Source organism: Scyliorhinus torazame, unplaced genomic scaffold (assembly GCF_047496885.1).
Source record: "Scyliorhinus torazame isolate Kashiwa2021f unplaced genomic scaffold, sScyTor2.1 scaffold_864, whole genome shotgun sequence".
Classification (NCBI taxonomy): domain Eukaryota; kingdom Metazoa; phylum Chordata; class Chondrichthyes; order Carcharhiniformes; family Scyliorhinidae; genus Scyliorhinus; species Scyliorhinus torazame.
Window position 1 is genome coordinate 53599 of NW_027308591.1, and position 20024 is coordinate 73622.

General features: G+C 48.1%; 9 non-coding genes and 1 pseudogene across 9 annotated transcripts; all 10 read right to left on the reverse strand.

Annotated features, from left to right (window-relative positions):
• Window positions 1-248: 248 nt before the first annotated feature.
• On the reverse strand, window positions 249-412 carry LOC140406781 (U1 spliceosomal RNA). Its single transcript, XR_011939295.1, has one exon. It is a non-coding gene; the product is annotated as a U1 spliceosomal RNA (small nuclear RNA).
• A 1944-nt stretch (window positions 413-2356) lies between these two features.
• On the reverse strand, window positions 2357-2519 carry LOC140406799 (U1 spliceosomal RNA). The gene has a single exon (XR_011939311.1). It is a non-coding gene; the product is annotated as a U1 spliceosomal RNA (small nuclear RNA).
• A 1922-nt stretch (window positions 2520-4441) lies between these two features.
• LOC140406783 (U1 spliceosomal RNA) lies at window positions 4442-4605 on the reverse strand. Its single transcript, XR_011939297.1, has one exon. It is a non-coding gene; the product is annotated as a U1 spliceosomal RNA (small nuclear RNA).
• A 1923-nt stretch (window positions 4606-6528) lies between these two features.
• On the reverse strand, window positions 6529-6692 carry LOC140406803 (U1 spliceosomal RNA). The gene has a single exon (XR_011939313.1). It is a non-coding gene; the product is annotated as a U1 spliceosomal RNA (small nuclear RNA).
• Window positions 6693-8605: 1913 nt separating this feature from the next.
• Window positions 8606-8781, reverse strand: LOC140406802 (U1 spliceosomal RNA; annotated as a pseudogene).
• Window positions 8782-10726: 1945 nt separating this feature from the next.
• LOC140406796 (U1 spliceosomal RNA) lies at window positions 10727-10890 on the reverse strand. Its single transcript, XR_011939308.1, has one exon. It is a non-coding gene; the product is annotated as a U1 spliceosomal RNA (small nuclear RNA).
• A 1921-nt stretch (window positions 10891-12811) lies between these two features.
• Window positions 12812-12975, reverse strand: LOC140406786 (U1 spliceosomal RNA). Its single transcript, XR_011939300.1, has one exon. It is a non-coding gene; the product is annotated as a U1 spliceosomal RNA (small nuclear RNA).
• A 1944-nt stretch (window positions 12976-14919) lies between these two features.
• LOC140406795 (U1 spliceosomal RNA) lies at window positions 14920-15083 on the reverse strand. Its single transcript, XR_011939307.1, has one exon. It is a non-coding gene; the product is annotated as a U1 spliceosomal RNA (small nuclear RNA).
• Window positions 15084-17019: 1936 nt separating this feature from the next.
• LOC140406792 (U1 spliceosomal RNA) lies at window positions 17020-17183 on the reverse strand. Its single transcript, XR_011939304.1, has one exon. It is a non-coding gene; the product is annotated as a U1 spliceosomal RNA (small nuclear RNA).
• Window positions 17184-19119: 1936 nt separating this feature from the next.
• Window positions 19120-19283, reverse strand: LOC140406780 (U1 spliceosomal RNA). The gene has a single exon (XR_011939294.1). It is a non-coding gene; the product is annotated as a U1 spliceosomal RNA (small nuclear RNA).
• Window positions 19284-20024: the final 741 nt, after the last annotated feature.

Below are 20024 nucleotides of genomic sequence, written 5' to 3' on the forward strand. Positions count from 1 at the left end.
GCTATGCTAAACTGCCCTCATTGTCGAAAAAAGTTTAGGAGAGGTTAATGGGATAGGATAGAAGTGAGGGCTGAAGTGGGTCGGTGCAGACTGGATGGGCTGAACGGCCTCATTCTGAACTGCATGTTCTATGCTAACCACTGTGTTACCATGCTACCCTGTTGTTGGCTCCTGGAGAGGTTTTTAGGGCGATGCTTCCAACAGGTTGCTCGATCTGAAAAGGATCAATCTATTTTCGTTTCGTAAATCAGGGGAGAGCGCGAACGCAGTACCCCACTACCACAAATTTTGCAGTCGAGTATCCCGCATTTGGGGACATCGCAGGCGTCAGCACACCCGAAGTGCAATGGGCTAGCCTCGTCCTGGGCGAACCACCTTTTTGATCATGGTTTCACCCCTGCCAGGTAAGTATGCTTAAAAACAGTACACCCTCCCAGTCCACACCACACATCACATCTTTCACTCACACTTACTGCATTTACACGGCCAAACTGTCACTTTACTTACAATTATCTCTACCGAATTAGACTAGTTCTGTTGTATGATTTTGACAAATTGTCGAACATACCTCTCTATAAGAAACACATTGCCTAAAACGTCCGCTATGCTATTTGCATATTGGCCTTAAAAGGAAGTGAACCGCCCCTTATCTACCTGTCAGTCAAACGATGGACCGTTTTCCGGAATGAAGACTTTCTCTCTCAAAACTTTGTCTGTCCATCTTTGTTCAGCAAGGAAACAATTAACTTTTCTGACACGGAAATAGAAAGATTGATGAGGAGGTTTTTGGAGTCACGAAGATATTGGTTGTTGTCTCTAGGAGAGGTTTTTTAGCGTCATGAGCAGTTTATTGAGAGGCATGTTTGCAGGTTTATTTGGGGGTGGGGTCAGGTTAATCTTCATGGGGAGATGCTCCCCACCCCCATCCCCACGCACGCACCCCATCCCACATGCATCACCACACACTCACACACTATATTGTTTAAAAATAAATTTAGAGTACCCAATTCATTTTATGTTTCAATTTATTGGCAATTTGATGTGGCCAATCCACCTAGCCTGTACATCTTTGAGTTGTGAGGGTGAGACCCACGCAAACACTGAGGAAAATGTGCAAACTCCTCATGGACAATGACCTGGGTCCTGGATCGAACTCTGGTCTTCGACGCCGTGAGGGAACAGTGCTAAGCACTGCGCCACCATGCCGCCCCTAAACAGACACACTACCCCGACACTCCTACACCCATCTTTTTTCTTTTAAATTTAGAGAACCCAATCATTTTGTTATTTTTTTAAATTAAGGGGCAATTTAGCATGGCCAATCCACCTAACCTGCACATCTTTGGGTTGTGGGGGTGAAACCCACGCAGACACGGCGAGAATGTGCAAACTCCACACGGACAGTGACCCTGGGCCAGGTTTCAAACCCGGGTCCTCAGCGCCGTTGTCCCAGTGCTAACCACTGCACCATGTGCCATTTTCGCACACACCCATCTGACACGCACAGACCCAGCACACCAGTCCCCCACGAAAAACACACGCACACTCATTCTTGATACTCACAATCACCCCAACGCACACACACACCTCTGACACACACACACCCGACACAGAGTTAACATTTCCTCAACGGGGATAGAAAGAAATTGATGAGGAGGATTTGCGAGTCACATAAATGTTGATTGTAATAATAACAATGATTATCGTCACAAGTAGGCTTACATTAACACTGCAATGAAGTGACTGTGAAAAACAACTAGTCGCCAAAATCCGGCGCCTGTTCGGGTACAGAGCGGGAGAATTGAGAATGTCCAAATTACCTATCAGCATGCCTTTGGGGACTTGTGGGAGCAACCGGAGGAAAGCCACGCAGAGAATGTGCAGAGTCCACAGAGCCGGGAATGGGACCTGGGATCGTGGAGCTGTGAAGCAACAGCAGGGCAGCAGGGTAGCAGAAGTGGATAGCACGGTGGCTTCACAGCGCCACGGTGCCAGATTCGATTCGCTGCTGGGTCACTGTCTGTGCGGAGTCTGCGTGGGTTTCCTCCAGGTGCTGCGGTGTCCTCCCACAGTGCAAAGAGGTGCTGGTTATGTGGACTGGCTATGCTAAACTGCCCTCATTGTCGAAAAAAGTTTAGGAGAGGTTAATGGGTTAAGGGGATAGGATAGAAGTGAGGGCTGAAGTGAGACGGTGCAGACTGGATGGGCTGAACGGCCTCATTCTGCACTGTATGTTCTGTGCTAACCACTGTGTTACCATGCTCTCCTGTTGTTGGCTCCGGGAGAGGTTTTAAGAGCGATCTTTCCAACATGTTGCTCGACCAGAAAAGGATCAATCTATTTTAGTTCCGTAAATCAGGGGAGAGCGCGAACGCAGTCCCACACTACCACAAATTTTGCAGTCGAGTATCCCGCATTTGGGGACATCGCAGGCGTCAGCACACCCGAAGTGCAATGGGCTAGCCTCGTCCTGGGCGAACCACCTTTTGACCATGGTTACACCCCTGCCAGGTAAGTATGTTTAAAAACAGTACACCCTCCCAGTCCACACCACACATCACATCTTTCACTCACACTTACTGCATTTACACGGCCAAACTGTCACTTTACTTACAATTATCTCTACCGAATTAGACTAGTTCTGTTGTATGATTTTGACAAATTGTCGAATATACCTCTCTATAAGAAACACATTGCCTAAAACGTCCGCTATGCTATTTGCATATTGGCCTGAAAAGGAAGTGAACCGCCCCTTATCTACCTATCAGTCAAACGATGGGCCGTTTTCCGGAATGAAGACTATCTCTCTCAAAACTTTGTCTGTCCATCTTTATTCAGCAAGGAAACAATTAACTTTTCTGACACAGAAATAGAAAGATTGATGAGGAGGTTTTTGGAGTCACGAAGATATTGGTTGTTGTCTCTAGGAGAGGTTTTTTAGCGTCATGAGCAGTTTATTGAGAGGCATGTTTGCAGGTTTATTTGGGGGCGGGGTCAGGTTAATCTTCATGGGGACATGCTCCCCACCCCCATCCCCACGCACGCACCCCATCCCACATGCATCACCACACACTCACACACTATATTGTTTAAAAATAAATTTAGAGTACCCAATTCATTTTATGTTCCAATTTATTGGCAATTTGATGTGGCCAATCCACCTAGCCTGTACATCTTTGGGTTGTGAGGGTGAGACCCACGCAAACACTGAGGAAAATGTGCAAACTCCTCATGGACAATGGCCCGGGGCCTGGATCGAACTCTGGTCTTCGACGCCGTGAGGGAACAGTGCTAAGCACTGCGCCACCATGCCGCCCCTAAACAGACACACTACCCCGACCCTCCTGCACCCATCTTTTTTCTTTTAAATTTAGAGCACCCAATCATTTTGTTATTTTTTTAAATTAAGGGGCAATTTAGCATGGCCAATCCACCTAACCTGCACATCTTTGGGTTGTGGGGGTGAAACCCACGCAGACATGGCGAGAATGTGCAAACTCCACGCGGACAGTGACCCTGGGCCAGGATTCAAACCCGGGTTCTCAGCGCCGTTGTCCCAGTGCTAACCACTGCCCCATGTGCCACTTTCGCACACACCCATCTGACACGCACAGACCCAGCACACCAGCCCCCCACGAAAAACAAACACACACTCATTCTTGATACTCACAAGCACCCAACACACACACCCGACACTGAGTTAACATTTCTGCAACGGGGATAGAAAGAAATTGATGAGGAGGATTTGAGAGTCACAAAGATGTTGATTGTAATAAAAACAATGATTATCGTCACAAGTAGGCTTACATTAACACTGCAATGAAGTTACTGTGAAAAACAACTAGTCGCCACAATCCGGCGCCTGTTCGGGTACAGAGCGGGAGAATTGAGAATGTCCAAATTACCTATCAGCATGCCTTTGGGGACTTGTGGGAGCAACCGGAGGAAAGCCACGCAGACACGTGGAGAATGTGCAGAGTCCACAGAGCCGGGAATGGGACCTGGGATCGTGGAGCTGTGAAGCAACTGCAGGGCAGCACGGTAGCAGAAGTGGATAGCACCGTGGCTTCACAGCACCAGGGTGCCAGATTCGATTCGCCGCTGGGTCACTGTCTGTGCGGAGTCTGCGTGGGTTTCCTCCAGGTGCTGCGGTGTCCTCCCACAGTGCAAAGAAGTTCAGGTTATGTGGACTGGCCATGCTAAACTGCCCTCATTGTCGAAAAAAGTTTAGGAGAGGTTAATGGGATAGGATAGAAGTGAGGGCTGAAGTGGGTCGGTGCAGACTGGATGGGCTGAACGGCCTCATTCTGAACTGCATGTTCTATGCTAACCACTGTGTTACCATGCTACCCTGTTGTTGGCTCCTGGAGAGGTTTTTAGGGCGATGCTTCCAACAGGTTGCTCGATCTGAAAAGGATCAATCTATTTTTGTTTTGTAAATCAGGGGAGAGCGCGAACGCAGTCCCCCACTACCACAAATTTTGCAGTCGAGTATCCCGCATTTGGGGACATCGCAGGCGTCAGCACACCCGAAGTGCAATGGGCTAGCCTCGTCCTGGGCGAACCACCTTTTTGATCATGGTTTCACCCCGGCCAGGTAAGTATGCTTAAAAACAGTACACCCTCCCAGTCCACACCACACATCACATCTTTCACTCACACTTACTGCATTTACACGGCCAAACTGTCACTTTACTTACAATTATCTCTACCGAATTAGACTAGTTCTGTTGTATGATTTTGACAAATTGTCGAATATACCTCTCTATAAGAAACACGTTGCCTAAAACGTCCGCTATGCTATTTGCATATTGGCCTGAAAAGGAAGTGAACCGCCCCTTATCTACCCATCAGTCAAACGATGGGCCGTTTTCCGGAATGAAGACTATCTCTCTCAAAACTTTGTCTGTCCATCTTTATTCAGCAAGGAAACAATTAACTTTTCTGACACAGAAATAGAAAGATTGATGAGGAGGTTTTTGGAGTCACGAAGATATTGGTTGTTGTCTCTAGGAGAGGTTTTTTTAGCGTCATGAGCAGTTTATTGAGAGGCATGTTTGCAGGTTTATTTGGGGGCGGGGTCAGGTTAATCTTCATGGGGACATGCTCCCCACCCCCATCCCCACGCACGCACCCCATCCCACATGCATCACCACACACTCACACACTATATTGTTTAAAAATAAATTTAGAGTACCCAATTCATTTTATGTTCCAATTTATTGGCAATTTGATGTGGCCAATCCACCTAGCCTGTACATCTTTGGGTTGTGAGGGTGAGACCCACGCAAACACTGAGGAAAATGTGCAAACTCCTCATGGACAATGGCCCGGGGCCTGGATCGAACTCTGGTCTTCGACGCCGTGAGGGAACAGTGCTAAGCACTGCGCCACCATGCTGCCCCTAAACAGACACACTACCCCGACCCTCCTGCACCCATCTTTTTTCTTTTAAATTTAGAGCACCCAATCATTTTGTTATTTTTTTAAATTAAGGGGCAATTTAGCATGGCCAATCCACCTAACCTGCACATCTTTGGGTTGTGGGGGTGAAACCCACGCAGACACGGCGAGAATGTGCAAACTCCACACGGACAGTGACCCTGGGCCAGGATTCAAACCCGGGTTCTCAGCGCCGTTGTCCCAGTGCTAACCACTGCACCATGTGCCACTTTCGCACACACCCATCTGACACGCACAGTCCCAGCACACCAGCCCCCCACGAAAAACACACACACACTCATTCTTGATACTCACAATCACCCAACACACACACCCGACACTGAGTTAACATTTCTGCAACGGGGATAGAAAGAAATTGATGAGGAGGATTTGAGAGTCACAAAGATGTTGATTGTAATAAAAACAATGATTATCGTCACAAGTAGGCTTACATTAACACTGCAATGAAGTTACTGTGAAAAACAACTAGTCGCCACAATCCGGCGCCTGTTCGGGTACAGAGCGGGAGAATTGAGAATGTCCAAATTACCTATCAGCATGCCTTTGGGGACTTGTGGGAGCAACCGGAGGAAAGCCACGCAGACACGTGGAGAATGTGCAGAGTCCACAGAGCCGGGAATGGGACCTGGGATCGTGGAGCTGTGAAGCAACTGCAGGGCAGCACGGTAGCAGAAGTGGATAGCACCGTGGCTTCACAGCACCAGGGTGCCAGATTCGATTCGCCGCTGGGTCACTGTCTGTGCGGAGTCTGCGTGGGTTTCCTCCAGGTGCTGCGGTGTCCTCCCACAGTGCAAAGAAGTGCAGGTTATGTGGACTGGCCATGCTAACCTGCCCTCATTGTCGAAAAAAGTTTAGGAGAGGTTAATGGGATAGGATAGAAGTGAGGGCTGAAGTGGGTCGGTGCAGACTGGATGGGCTGAACGGCCTCATTCTGAACTGCATGTTCTATGCTAACCACTGTGTTACCATGCTACCCTGTTGTTGGCTCCTGGAGAGGTTTTCAGGGCGATGCTTCCAACAGGTTGCTCGATCTGAAAAGGATCAATCTATTTTTGTTTCGTAAATCAGGGGAGAGCGCGAACGCAGTCCCCCACTACCACAAATTTTGCAGTCGAGTATCCCGCATTTGGGGACATCGCAGGCGTCAGCACACCCGAAGTGCAATGGGCTAGCCTCGTCCTGGGCGAACCACCTTTTTGATCATGGTTTCACCCCTGCCAGGTAAGTATGCTTAAAAACAGTACACCCTCCCAGTCCACACCACACATCACATCTTTCACTCACACTTACTGCATTTACACGGCCAAACTGTCACTTTACTTACAATTATCTCTACCGAATTAGACTAGTTCTGTTGAATGATTTTGACAAATTGTCGAACATACCTCTCTATAAGAAACACATTGCCTAAAACGTCCGCTATGCTATTTGCATATTGGCCTTAAAAGGAAGTGAACCGCCCCTTATCTACCTGTCAGTCAAACGATGGACCGTTTTCCGGAATGAAGACTTTCTCTCTCAAAACTTTGTCTGTCCATCTTTGTTCAGCAAGGAAACAATTAACTTTTCTGACACGGAAATAGAAAGATTGATGAGGAGGTTTTTGGAGTCACGAAGATATTGGTTGTTGTCTCTAGGAGAGGTTTTTTAGCGTCATGGGCAGTTTATTGAGAGGCATGTTTGCAGGTTTATTTGGGGGTGGGGTCAGGTTAATCTTCATGGGGACATGCTCCCCACCCCCATCCCCACGCACGCACCCCATCCCACATGCATCACCACACACTCACACACTATATTGTTTAAAAATAAATTTAGAGTACCCAATTCATTTTATGTTCCAATTTATTGGCAATTTGATGTGGCCAATCCACCTAGCCTGTACATCTTTGGGTTGTGAGGGTGAGACCCACGCAAACACTGAGGAAAATGTGCAAACTCCTCATGGACAATGACCTGGGTCCTGGATCGAACTCTAGTCTTCGACGCCGTGAGGGAACAGTGCTAAGCACTGCGCCACCATGCCGCCCCTAAACAGACACACTACCCCGACCCTCCTACACCCATCTTTTTTCTATTAAATTTGGAGCACCCAATCATTTTGTTATTTTTTTAAATTAAGGGGCAATTTAGCATGGCCAATCCACCTAACCTGCACATCTTGGGGTTGTGGGGGTGAAACCCACGCAGACACGGCGAGAATGTGCAAACTCCACACGGACAGTGACCCTGGGCCAGGATTCAAACCCGGGTCCTCAGCGCCGTTGTCCCAGTGCTAACCACTGCACCATGTGCCATTTTCGCACACACCCATCTGACACGCACAGACCCAGCACACCAGCCCCCCACGAAAAACACACGCACACTCATTCTTGATAATCACTATCACCCCAACGCACACACACACCTCTGACACACACACACCCGACACAGAGTTAACATTTCCTCAACGGGGATAGAAAGAAATTGATGAGGAGGATTTGCGAGTCACATAAATGTTGATTGTAATAATAACAATGATTATCGTCACAAGTAGGGTTACATTAACACTGCAATGAAGTGACTGTGAAAAACAACTAGTCGCCACAATCCGGCGCCTGTTCGGGTACAGAGCGGGAGAATTGAGAATGTCCAAATTACCTATCAGCATGCCTTTGGGGACTTGTGGGAGCAACCGGAGGAAAGCCACGCAGAGAATGTGCAGAGTCCACAGAGCCGGGAATGGGACCTGGGATCGTGGAGCTGTGAAGCAACTGCAGGGCAGCACGGTAGCAGAAGTGGATAGCACCGTGGCTTCACAGCACCAGGGTGCCAGATTCGATTCGCCGCTGGGTCACTGTCTGTGCGGAGTCTGCGTGGGTTTCCTCCAGGTGCTGCGGTGTCCTCCCACAGTGCAAAGAAGTGCAGGTTATGTGGACTGGCTATGCTAAACTGCCCTCATTGTCGAAAAAAGTTTAGGAGAGGTTAATGGGTTAAGGGGATAGGATAGAAGTGAGGGCTGAAGTGAGACGGTGCAGACTGGATGGGCTGAACGGCCTCATTCTGCACTGTATGTTCTGTGCTAACCACTGTGTTACCATGCTCTCCTGTTGTTGGCTCCGGGAGAGGTTTTTAGAGCGATCTTTCCAACATGTTGCTCGACCAGAAAAGGATCAATCTATTTTAGTTCCGTACGCAGTCCCCCACTATCACAAATTTCGCAGTCGAGTATCCCGCATTTGGGGACATCGCAGGCGTCAGCACACCCGAAGTGCAATGGGCTAGCCTCGTCCTGGGCGAACCACCTTGTTGATCATGGTTTCACCCCTGCCAGGTAAGTATGCTTTAAAAACAGTACACCCTCCCAGTCCACACCACACATCACATCTTTCACTCACACTGACTGCATTTACACGGCCAAACTGTCACTTTACTTACAATTATCTCTACCGAATTAGACTAGTTCTGTTGTATGATTTTGACAAATTGTCGAATATACCTCTCTATAAGAAACACATTGCCTAAAACGTCCGCTGTGTTATTTGCATATTGGCCTTAAAAGGAAGTGAACCGCCCCTTATCTACCTGTCAGTCAAACGATGGACCGTTTTCCGGAATGAAGACTTTCTCTCTCAAAACTTTGTCTGTCCATCTTTGTTCAGCAAGGAAACAATTAACTTTTCTGACACAGAAATAGAAAGATTGATGAGGAGGTTTTTGGAGTCACGAAGATATTGGTTGTTGTCTCTAGGAGAGGTTTTTTAGCGTCATGAGCAGTTTATTGAGAGGCATGTTTGGAGGTTTATTTGGGGGTGAGGTCAGGTTAATCTTCATGGGGACATGCTCCCCAACCCCATCCCCACGCACGCACCCCATCCCACATGCATCACCACACACTCACACACTATATTGTTTAAAAATAAATTTAGAGTACCCAATTCATTTTATGTTCCAATTTATTGGCAATTTGATGTGGCCAATCCACCTAGCCTGTACATCTTTGGGTTGTGAGGGTGAGACCCACGCAAACACTGAGGAAAATGTGCAAACTCCTCATGGACAATGACCTGGGTCCTGGATCGAACTCTAGTCTTCGACGCCGTGAGGGAACAGTGCTAAGCACTGCGCCACCATGCCGCCCCTAAACAGACACACTACGCCGACACTCCTACACCCATCTTTTTTCTTTTAAATTTAGAGCACACAATCATTTTGTTATTTTTTTAAATTAAGGGGCAATTTAGCATGGCCAATCCACCTAACCTGCACATCTTTGGGTTGTGGGGGTGAAACCCACGCAGACACGGCGAGAATGTGCAAACTCCACACGGACAGTGACCCTGGGCCAGGATTCAAACCCGGGTCCTCAGCGCCGTTGTCCCAGTGCTAACCACTGCACCATGTGCCATTTTCACACACACCCATCTGACACGCACAGACCCAGCACACCAGCCCCCCACGAAAAACACACGCACACTCATTCTTGATACTCACAATCACCCCAACGCACACACACACCTCTGACACACACACACCTGACACAGAGTTAACATTTCCTCAACGGGGATAGAAAGAAATTGATGAGGAGGATTTGCGAGTCACATAAATGTTGATTGTAATAATAACAATGATTATCGTCACAAGTAGGCTTACATTAACACTGCAATGAAGTGACTGTGAAAAACAACTAGTCGCCACAATCCGGCGCCTGTTCGGGTACAGAGCGGGAGAATTGAGAATGTCCAAATTACCTATCAGCATGCCTTTGGGGACTTGTGGGAGCAACCGGAGGAAAGCCACGCAGAGAATGTGCAGAGTCCACAGAGCCGGGAATGGGACCTGGGATCGTGGAGCTGTGAAGCAACTGCAGGGCAGCACGGTAGCAGAAGTGGATAGCACCGTGGCTTCACAGCACCAGGGTGCCAGATTCGATTCGCCGCTGGGTCACTGTCTGTGCGGAGTCTGCGTGGGTTTCCTCCAGGTGCTGCGGTGTCCTCCCACTGTGCAAAGAAGTGCAGGTTATGTGGACTGGCCATGCTAAACTGCCCTCATTGTCGAAAAAAGTTTAGGAGAGGTTAATGGGTTAAGGGGATAGGATAGAAGTGAGGGCTGAAGTGAGACGGTGCAGACTGGATGGGCTGAACGGCCTCATTCTGCACTGTATGTTCTGTGCTAACCACTGTGTTACCATGCTCTCCTGTTGTTGGCTCCGGGAGAGGTTTTTAGAGCGATCTTTCCAACATGTTGCTCGACCAGAAAAGGATCAATCTATTTTAGTTCCGTAAATCAGGGGAGAGCGCGAACGCAGTCCACCACTACCACAAATTTTGCAGTCGAGTATCCCGCATTTGGGGACATCGCAGGCGTCAGCACACCCGAAGTGCAATGGGCTAGCCTCATCCTGGGCGAACCACCTTGTTGATCATGGTTTCACCCCTGCCAGGTAAGTATGCTTAAAAACAGTACACCCTCCCAGTCCACACCACACATCACATCTTTCACTCACACTTACTGCATTTACACGGCCAAACTGTCACTTTACTTACAATTATCTCTACCGAATTAGACTAGTTCTGTTGTATGATTTTGACAAATTGTCGAATATACCTCTCTATAAGAAACACATTGCCTAAAACGTCCGCTATGCTATTTGCATATTGGCCTGAAAAGGAAGTGAACCGCCCCTTATCTACCTATCAGTCAAACGATGGACCGTTTTACGGAATGAAGACTATCTCTCTCAAAACTTTGTCTGTCCATCTTTATTCAGCAAGGAAACAATTAACTTTTCTGACACAGAAATAGAAAGATTGATGAGGAGGTTTTTGGAGTCACGAAGATATTGGTTGTTGTCTCTAGGAGAGGTTTTTTAGCGTCATGAGCAGTTTATTGAGAGGCATGTTTGCAGGTTTATTTGGGGGCGGGGTCAGGTTAATCTTCATGGGGACATGCTCCCCACCCCCATCCCCACGCACGCACCCCATCCCACATGCATCACCACACACTCACACACTATATTGTTTAAAAATAAATGTAGAGTACCCAATTCATTTTATGTTCCAATTTATTGGCAATTTGATGTGGCCAATCCACCTAGCCTGTACATCTTTGGGTTGTGAGGGTGAGACCCACGCAAACACTGAGGGAAATGTGCAAACTCCTCATGGACAATGACCCGGGGCCTGGATCGAACTCTGGTCTTCGACGCCGTGAGGGAACAGTGCTAAGCACTGCGCCACCATGCCGCCCCTAAACAGACACACTACCCCGACCCTCCTGCACCCATCTTTTTTCTTTTAAATTTAGAGCACCCAATCATTTTGTTATTTTTTAAAATTAAGGGGCAATTTAGCATGGCCAATCCACCTAACCTGCACATCTTTGGGTTGTGGGGGTGAATCCCACGCAGACACGGCGAGAATGTGCAAACTCCACACGGACAGTGACCCTGGGCCAGGATTCAAACCCGGGTCCTCAGCGCCGTTGTCCCAGTGCTAACCACTGCACCATGTGCCACTTTCGCACACACCCATCTGACACGCACAGACCCAGCACACCAGCCCCCCACGAAAAACACACACACACTCATTCTTGATACTCACAATCACCCAACACACACACCCGACACTGAGTTAATATTTCTGCAACGGGGATAGAAAGAAATTGATGAGGAGGATTTGAGAGTCACAAAGATGTTGATTGTAATAAAAACAATGATTATCGTCACAAGTAGGCTTACATTAACACTGCAATGAAATTACTGTGAAAAACAACTAGTCGCCACAATCCGGCGCCTGTTCGGGTACAGAGCGGGAGAATTGAGAATGTCCAAATTACCTATCAGCATGCCTTTGGGGACTTGTGGGAGCAACCGGAGGAAAGCCACGCAGACACGTGGAGAATGTGCAGAGTCCACAGAGCCGGGAATGGGACCTGGGATCGTGGAGCTGTGAAGCAACTGCAGGGCAGCACGGTAGCAGAAGTGGATAGCACGGTGGCTTCACAGCACCAGGGTGCCAGATTCGATTCGCCGCTGGGTCACTGTCTGTGCGGAGTCTGCGTGGGTTTCCTCCAGGTGCTGCGGTGTCCTCCCACAGTGCAAAGAAGTGCAGGTTATGTGGACTGGCCATGCTAAACTGCCCTCATTGTCGAAAAAAGTTTAGGAGAGGTTAATGGGATAGGATAGAAGTGAGGGCTGAAGTGGGTCGGTGCAGACTGGATGGGCTGAACGGCCCCATTCTGAACTGCATGCTCTATGCTAACCACTGTGTTACCATGCTACCCTGTTGTTGGCTCCTGGAGAGTTTTTAGGGCGATGCTTCCAACAGGTTGCTCAATCTGAAAAGGATCAATCTACTTTTGTTTCATAAATCAGGGGAGAGCGCGAACGCAGTCCCCCACTACCACAAATTTTGCAGTCGAGTATCCCGCATTTGGGGACATCGCAGGCGTCAGCACACCCGAAGTGCAATGGGCTAGCCTCGTCCTGAGCGAACCACCTTTTTGATCATGATTTCACCCCTGCCAGGTAAGTATGCTTAAAAACAGTACACCCTCCCAGTCCACACCACACATCACATCTTTCACTCACACTTACTGCATTTACACGGCCAAACTGTCACTTTACTTTCAATTATCTCTACCGAATTAGACTAGTTCTGTTGTATGATTTTGACAAATTGTCGAATATACCTCTCTATAAGAAACACATTGCCTAAAACGTCCGCTATGCTATTTGCATATTGGCCTGAAAAGGAAGTGAACCGCCCCTTATCTACCTATCAGTCAAACGATGGACCGTTTTCCGGAATGAAGACTATCTCTCTCAAAACTTTGTCTGTCCATCTTTATTCAGCAAGGAAACAATTAACTTTTCTGACACAGAAATAGAAAGATTGATGAGGAGGTTTTTGGAGTCACGAAGATATTGGTTGTTGTCTCTAGGAGAGGTTTTTTAGCGTCATGAGCAGTTTATTGAGAGGCATGTTTGCAGGTTTATTTGGGGGCGGGGTCAGGTTAATCTTCATGGGGACATGCTCCCCACCCCCATCCCCACGCACGCACCCCATCCCACATGCATCACCACACACTCACACACTATAATGTTTAAAAATAAATTTAGAGTACCCAATTCATTTTATGTTCCAATTTATTGGCAATTTGATGTGGCCAATCCACCTAGCCTGTACATCTTTGGGTTGTGAGGGTGAGACCCACGCAAACACTGAGGGAAATGTGCAAACTCCTCATGGACAATGACCCGGGGCCTGGATCGAACTCTGGTCTTCGACGCCGTGAGGGAACAGTGCTAAGCACTGCGCCACCATGCCGCCCCTAAACAGACACACTACCCCGACCCTCCTGCACCCATCTTTTTTCTTTTAAATTTAGAGCACCCAATCATTTTGTTATTTTTTTAAATTAAGGGGCAATTTAGCATGGCCAATCCACCTAACCTGCACATCTTTGGGTTGTGGGGGTGAAACCCACGCAGACACGGCGAGAATGTGCAAACTCCACACGGACAGTGACCCTGGGCCAGGATTCAAACCCGGGTCCTCAGCGCCGTTGTCCCAGTGCTAACCACTGCACCATGTGCCATTTTCGCACACACCCATCTGACACGCACAGACCCAGCACACCAGCCCCCCACGAAAAACACACGCACACTCATTCTTGATACTCACAATCACCCCAACGCACACACACACCTCTGACACACACACACCCGACACAGAGTTAACATTTCCTCAACGGGGATAGAAAGAAATTGATGAGGAGGATTTGCGAGTCACATAAATGTTGATTGTAATAATAACAATGATTATCGTCACAAGTAGGCTTACATTAACACTGCAATGAAGTGACTGTGAAAAACAACTAGTCGCCAAAATCCGGCGCCTGTTCGGGTACAGAGCGGGAGAATTGAGAATGTCCAAATTACCTATCAGCATGCCTTTGGGGACTTGTGGGAGCAACCGGAGGAAAGCCACGCAGAGAATGTGCAGAGTCCACAGAGCCGGGAATGGGACCTGGGATCGTGGAGCTGTGAAGCAACAGCAGGGCAGCAGGGTAGCAGAAGTGGATAGCACGGTGGCTTCACAGCGCCACGGTGCCAGATTCGATTCGCTGCTGGGTCACTGTCTGTGCGGAGTCTGTGTGGGTTTCCTCCAGGTGCTGCGGTGTCCTCCCACAGTGCAAAGAGGTGCTGGTTATGTGGACTGGCTATGCTAAACTGCCCTCATTGTCGAAAAAAGTTTAGGAGAGGTTAATGGGTTAAGGGGATAGGATAGAAGTGAGGGCTGAAGTGAGACGGTGCAGACTGGATGGGCTGAACGGCCTCATTCTGCACTGTATGTTCTGTGCTAACCACTGTGTTACTATGCTCTCCTGTTGTTGGCTCCGGGAGAGGTTTTTAGAGCGATCTTTCCAACATGTTGCTCGACCAGAAAAGGATCAATCTATTTTAGTTCCGTAAATCAGGGGAGAGCGCGAACGCAGTCCCCCACTACCACAAATTTTGCAGTCGAGTATCCCGCATTTGGGGACATCGCAGGCGTCAGCACACCCGAAGTGCAATGGGCTAGCCTCGTCCTGGGCGAACCACCTTGTTGATCATGGTTTCACACCTGCCAGGTAAGTATGCTTAAAAACAGTACACCCTCCCAGTCCACACCACACATCACATCTTTCACTCACACTTACTGCATTTACACGGCCAAACTGTCACTTTACTTTCAATTATCTCTACCGAATTAGACTAGTTCTGTTGTATGATTTTGACAAATTGTCGAATATACCTCTCTATAAGAAACACATTGCCTAAAACGTCCGCTATGCTATTTGCATATTGGCCTGAAAAGGAAGTGAACCGCCCCTTATCTACCTATCAGTCAAACGATGGACCGTTTTCCGGAATGAAGACTATCTCTCTCAAAACTTTGTCTGTCCATCTTTATTCAGCAAGGAAACAATTAACTTTTCTGACACAGAAATAGAAAGATTGATGAGGAGGTTTTTGGAGTCACGAAGATATTGGTTGTTGTCTCTAGGAGAGGTTTTTTAGCGTCATGAGCAGTTTATTGAGAGGCATGTTTGCAGGTTTATTTGGGGGCGGGGTCAGGTTAATCTTCATGGGGACATGCTCCCCACCCCCATCCCCACGCACGCACCCCATCCCACATGCATCACCACACACTCACACACTATATTGTTTAAAAATAAATTTAGAGTACCCAATTCATTTTATGTTCCAATTTATTGGCAATTTGATGTGGCCAATCCACCTAGCCTGTACATCTTTGGGTTGTGAGGGTGAGACCCACGCAAACACTGAGGGAAATGTGCAAACTCCTCATGGACAATGACCCGGGGCCTGGATCGAACTCTGGTCTTCGACGCCGTGAGGGAACAGTGCTAAGCACTGCGCCACCATGCCGCCCCTAAACAGACACACTACCCCGACCCTCCTGCACCCATCTTTTTTCTTTTAAATTTAGAGCACCCAATCATTTTGTTATTTTTTAAAATTAAGGGGCAATTTAGCATGGCCAATCCACCTAACCTGCACATCTTTGGGTTGTGGGGGTGAAACCCACGCAGACACGGCGAGAATGTGCAAACTCCACACGGACAGTGACCCTGGGCCAGGATTCAAACCCGGGTCCTCAGCGCCGTTGTCCCAGTGCTAACCACTGCACCATGTGCCATTTTCGCACACACCCATCTGACACGCACAGACCCAGCACACCAGCCCCCCACGAAAAACACACGCACACTCATTCTTGATACTCACAATCACCCCAACGCACACACACACCTCTGACACACACACACCCGACACAGAGTTAACATTTCCTCAACGGGGATAGAAAGAAATTGATGAGGAGGATTTGCGAGTCACATAAATGTTGATTGTAATAATAACAATGATTATCGTCACAAGTAGGCTTACATTAACACTGCAATGAAGTGACTGTGAAAAACAACTAGTCGCCAAAATCCGGCGCCTGTTCGGGTACAGAGCGGGAGAATTGAGAATGTCCAAATTACCTATCAGCATGCCTTTGGGGACTTGTGGGAGCAACCGGAGGAAAGCCACGCAGAGAATGTGCAGAGTCCACAGAGCCGGGAATGGGACCTGGGATCGTGGAGCTGTGAAGCAACTGCAGGGCAGCAGAAGTGGATAGCACGGTGGCTTCACAGCGCCACGGTGCCAGATTCGATTCGCTGCTGGGTCACTGTCTGTGCGGAGTCTGCGTGGGTTTCCTCCAGGTGCTGCGGTGTCCTCCCACAGTGCAAAGAGGTGCTGGTTATGTGGACTGGCTATGCTAAACTGCCCTCATTGTCGAAAAAAGTTTAGGAGAGGTTAATGGGTTAAGGGGATAGGATAGAAGTGAGGGCTGAAGTGAGACGGTGCAGACTGGATGGGCTGAACGGCCTCATTCTGCACTGTATGTTCTGTGCTAACCACTGTGTTACCATGCTCTCCTGTTGTTGGCTCCGGGAGAGGTTTTTAGAGCGATCTTTCCAACATGTTGCTCGACCAGAAAAGGATCAATCTATTTTAGTTCCGTAAATCAGGGGAGAGCGCGAACGCAGTCCCCCACGACCACAAATTTTGCAGTCGAGTATCCCGCATTTGGGGACATCACAGGCGTCAGCACACCCGAAGTGCAATGGGCTAGCCTCGTCCTGGGCGAACCACCTTGTTGATCATGGTTTCACCCCTGCCAGGTAAGTATGCTTAAAAACAGTACACCCTCCCAGTCCACACCACACATCACATCTTTCACTCACACTTACTGTTTTTACACGGCCAAACTGTCACTTTACTTTCAATTATCTCTACCGAATTAGACTAGTTCTGTTGTATGATTTTGACAAATTGTCGAATATACCTCTCTATAAGAAACACATTGCCTAAAACGTCCGCTATGCTATTTGCATATTGGCCTGAAAAGGAAGTGAACCGCCCCTTATCTACCTATCAGTCAAACGATGGACCGTTTTCCGGAATGAAGACTATCTCTCTCAAAACTTTGTCTGTCCATCTTTATTCAGCAAGGAAACAATTAACTTTTCTGACACAGAAATAGAAAGATTGATGAGGAGGTTTTTGGAGTCACGAAGATATTGGTTGTTGTCTCTAGGAGAGGTTTTTTAGCGTCATGAGCAGTTTATTGAGAGGCATGTTTGCAGGTTTATTTGGGGGCGGGGTCAGGTTAATCTTCATGGGGACATGCTCCCCACCCCCATCCCCACGCACGCACCCCATCCCACATGCATCACCACACACTCACACACTATATTGTTTAAAAATAAATTTAGAGTACCCAATTCATTTTATGTTCCAATTTATTGGCAATTTGATGTGGCCAATCCACCTAGCCTGTACATCTTTGGGTTGTGAGGGTGAGACCCACGCAAACACTGAGGGAAATGTGCAAACTCCTCATGGACAATGACCCGGGGCCTGGATCGAACTCTGGTCTTCGACGCCGTGAGGGAACAGTGCTAAGCACTGCGCCACCATGCCGCCCCTAAACAGACACACTACCCCGACCCTCCTGCACCCATCTTTTTTCTTTTAAATTTAGAGCACCCAATCATTTTGTTATTTTTTAAAATTAAGGGGCAATTTAGCATGGCCAATCCACCTAACCTGCACATCTTTGGGTTGTGGGGGTGAAACCCACGCAGACACGGCGAGAATGTGCAAACTCCACACGGACAGTGACCCTGGGCCAGGATTCAAACCCGGGTCCTCAGCGCCGTTGTCCCAGTGCTAACCACTGCACCATGTGCCATTTTCGCACACACCCATCTGACACGCACAGACCCAGCACACCAGCCCCCCACGAAAAACACACGCACACTCATTCTTGATACTCACAATCACCCCAACGCACACACACACCTCTGACACACACACACCCGACACAGAGTTAACATTTCCTCAACGGGGATAGAAAGAAATTGATGAGGAGGATTTGCGAGTCACATAAATGTTGATTGTAATAATAACAATGATTATCGTCACAAGTAGGCTTACATTAACACTGCAATGAAGTGACTGTGAAAAACAACTAGTCGCCAAAATCCGGCGCCTGTTCGGGTACAGAGCGGGAGAATTGAGAATGTCCAAATTACCTATCAGCATGCCTTTGGGGACTTGTGGGAGCAACCGGAGGAAAGCCACGCAGAGAATGTGCAGAGTCCACAGAGCCGGGAATGGGACCTGGGATCGTGGAGCTGTGAAGCAACTGCAGGGCAGCAGAAGTGGATAGCACGGTGGCTTCACAGCGCCACGGTGCCAGATTCGATTCGCTGCTGGGTCACTGTCTGTGCGGAGTCTGCGTGGGTTTCCTCCAGGTGCTGCGGTGTCCTCCCACAGTGCAAAGAGGTGCTGGTTATGTGGACTGGCTATGCTAAACTGCCCTCATTGTCGAAAAAAGTTTAGGAGAGGTTAATGGGTTAAGGGGATAGGATAGAAGTGAGGGCTGAAGTGAGACGGTGCAGACTGGATGGGCTGAACGGCCTCATTCTGCACTGTATGTTCTGTGCTAACCACTGTGTTACCATGCTCTCCTGTTGTTGGCTCCGGGAGAGGTTTTTAGAGCGATCTTTCCAACATGTTGCTCGACCAGAAAAGGATCAATCTATTTTAGTTCCGTAAATCAGGGGAGAGCGCGAACGCAGTCCCCCACGACCACAAATTTTGCAGTCGAGTATCCCGCATTTGGGGACATCGCAGGCGTCAGCACACCCGAAGTGCAATGGGCTAGCCTCGTCCTGGGCGAACCACCTTGTTGATCATGGTTTCACCCCTGCCAGGTAAGTATGCTTAAAAACAGTACACCCTCCCAGTCCACACCACACATCACATCTTTCACTCACACTTACTGTTTTTACACGGCCAAACTGTCACTTTACTTTCAATTATCTCTACCGAATTAGACTAGTTCTGTTGTATGATTTTGACAAATTGTCGAATATACCTCTCTATAAGAAACACATTGCCTAAAACGTCCGCTATGCTATTTGCATATTGGCCTGAAAAGGAAGTGAACCGCCCCTTATCTACCTATCAGTCAAACGATGGACCGTTTTCCGGAATGAAGACTATCTCTCTCAAAACTTTGTCTGTCCATCTTTATTCAGCAAGGAAACAATTAACTTTTCTGACACAGAAATAGAAAGATTGATGAGGAGGTTTTTGGAGTCACGAAGATATTGGTTGTTGTCTCTAGGAGAGGTTTTTTAGCGTCATGAGCAGTTTATTGAGAGGCATGTTTGCAGGTTTATTTGGGGGCGGGGTCAGGTTAATCTTCATGGGGACATGCTCCCCACCCCCATCCCCACGCACGCACCCCATCCCACATGCATCACCACACACTCACACACTATATTGTTTAAAAATAAATGTAGAGTACCCAATTCATTTTATGTTCCAATTTATTGGCAATTTGATGTGGCCAATCCACCTAGCCTGTACATCTTTGGGTTGTGAGGGTGAGACCCACGCAAACACTGAGGGAAATGTGCAAACTCCTCATGGACAATGACCCGGGGCCTGGATCGAA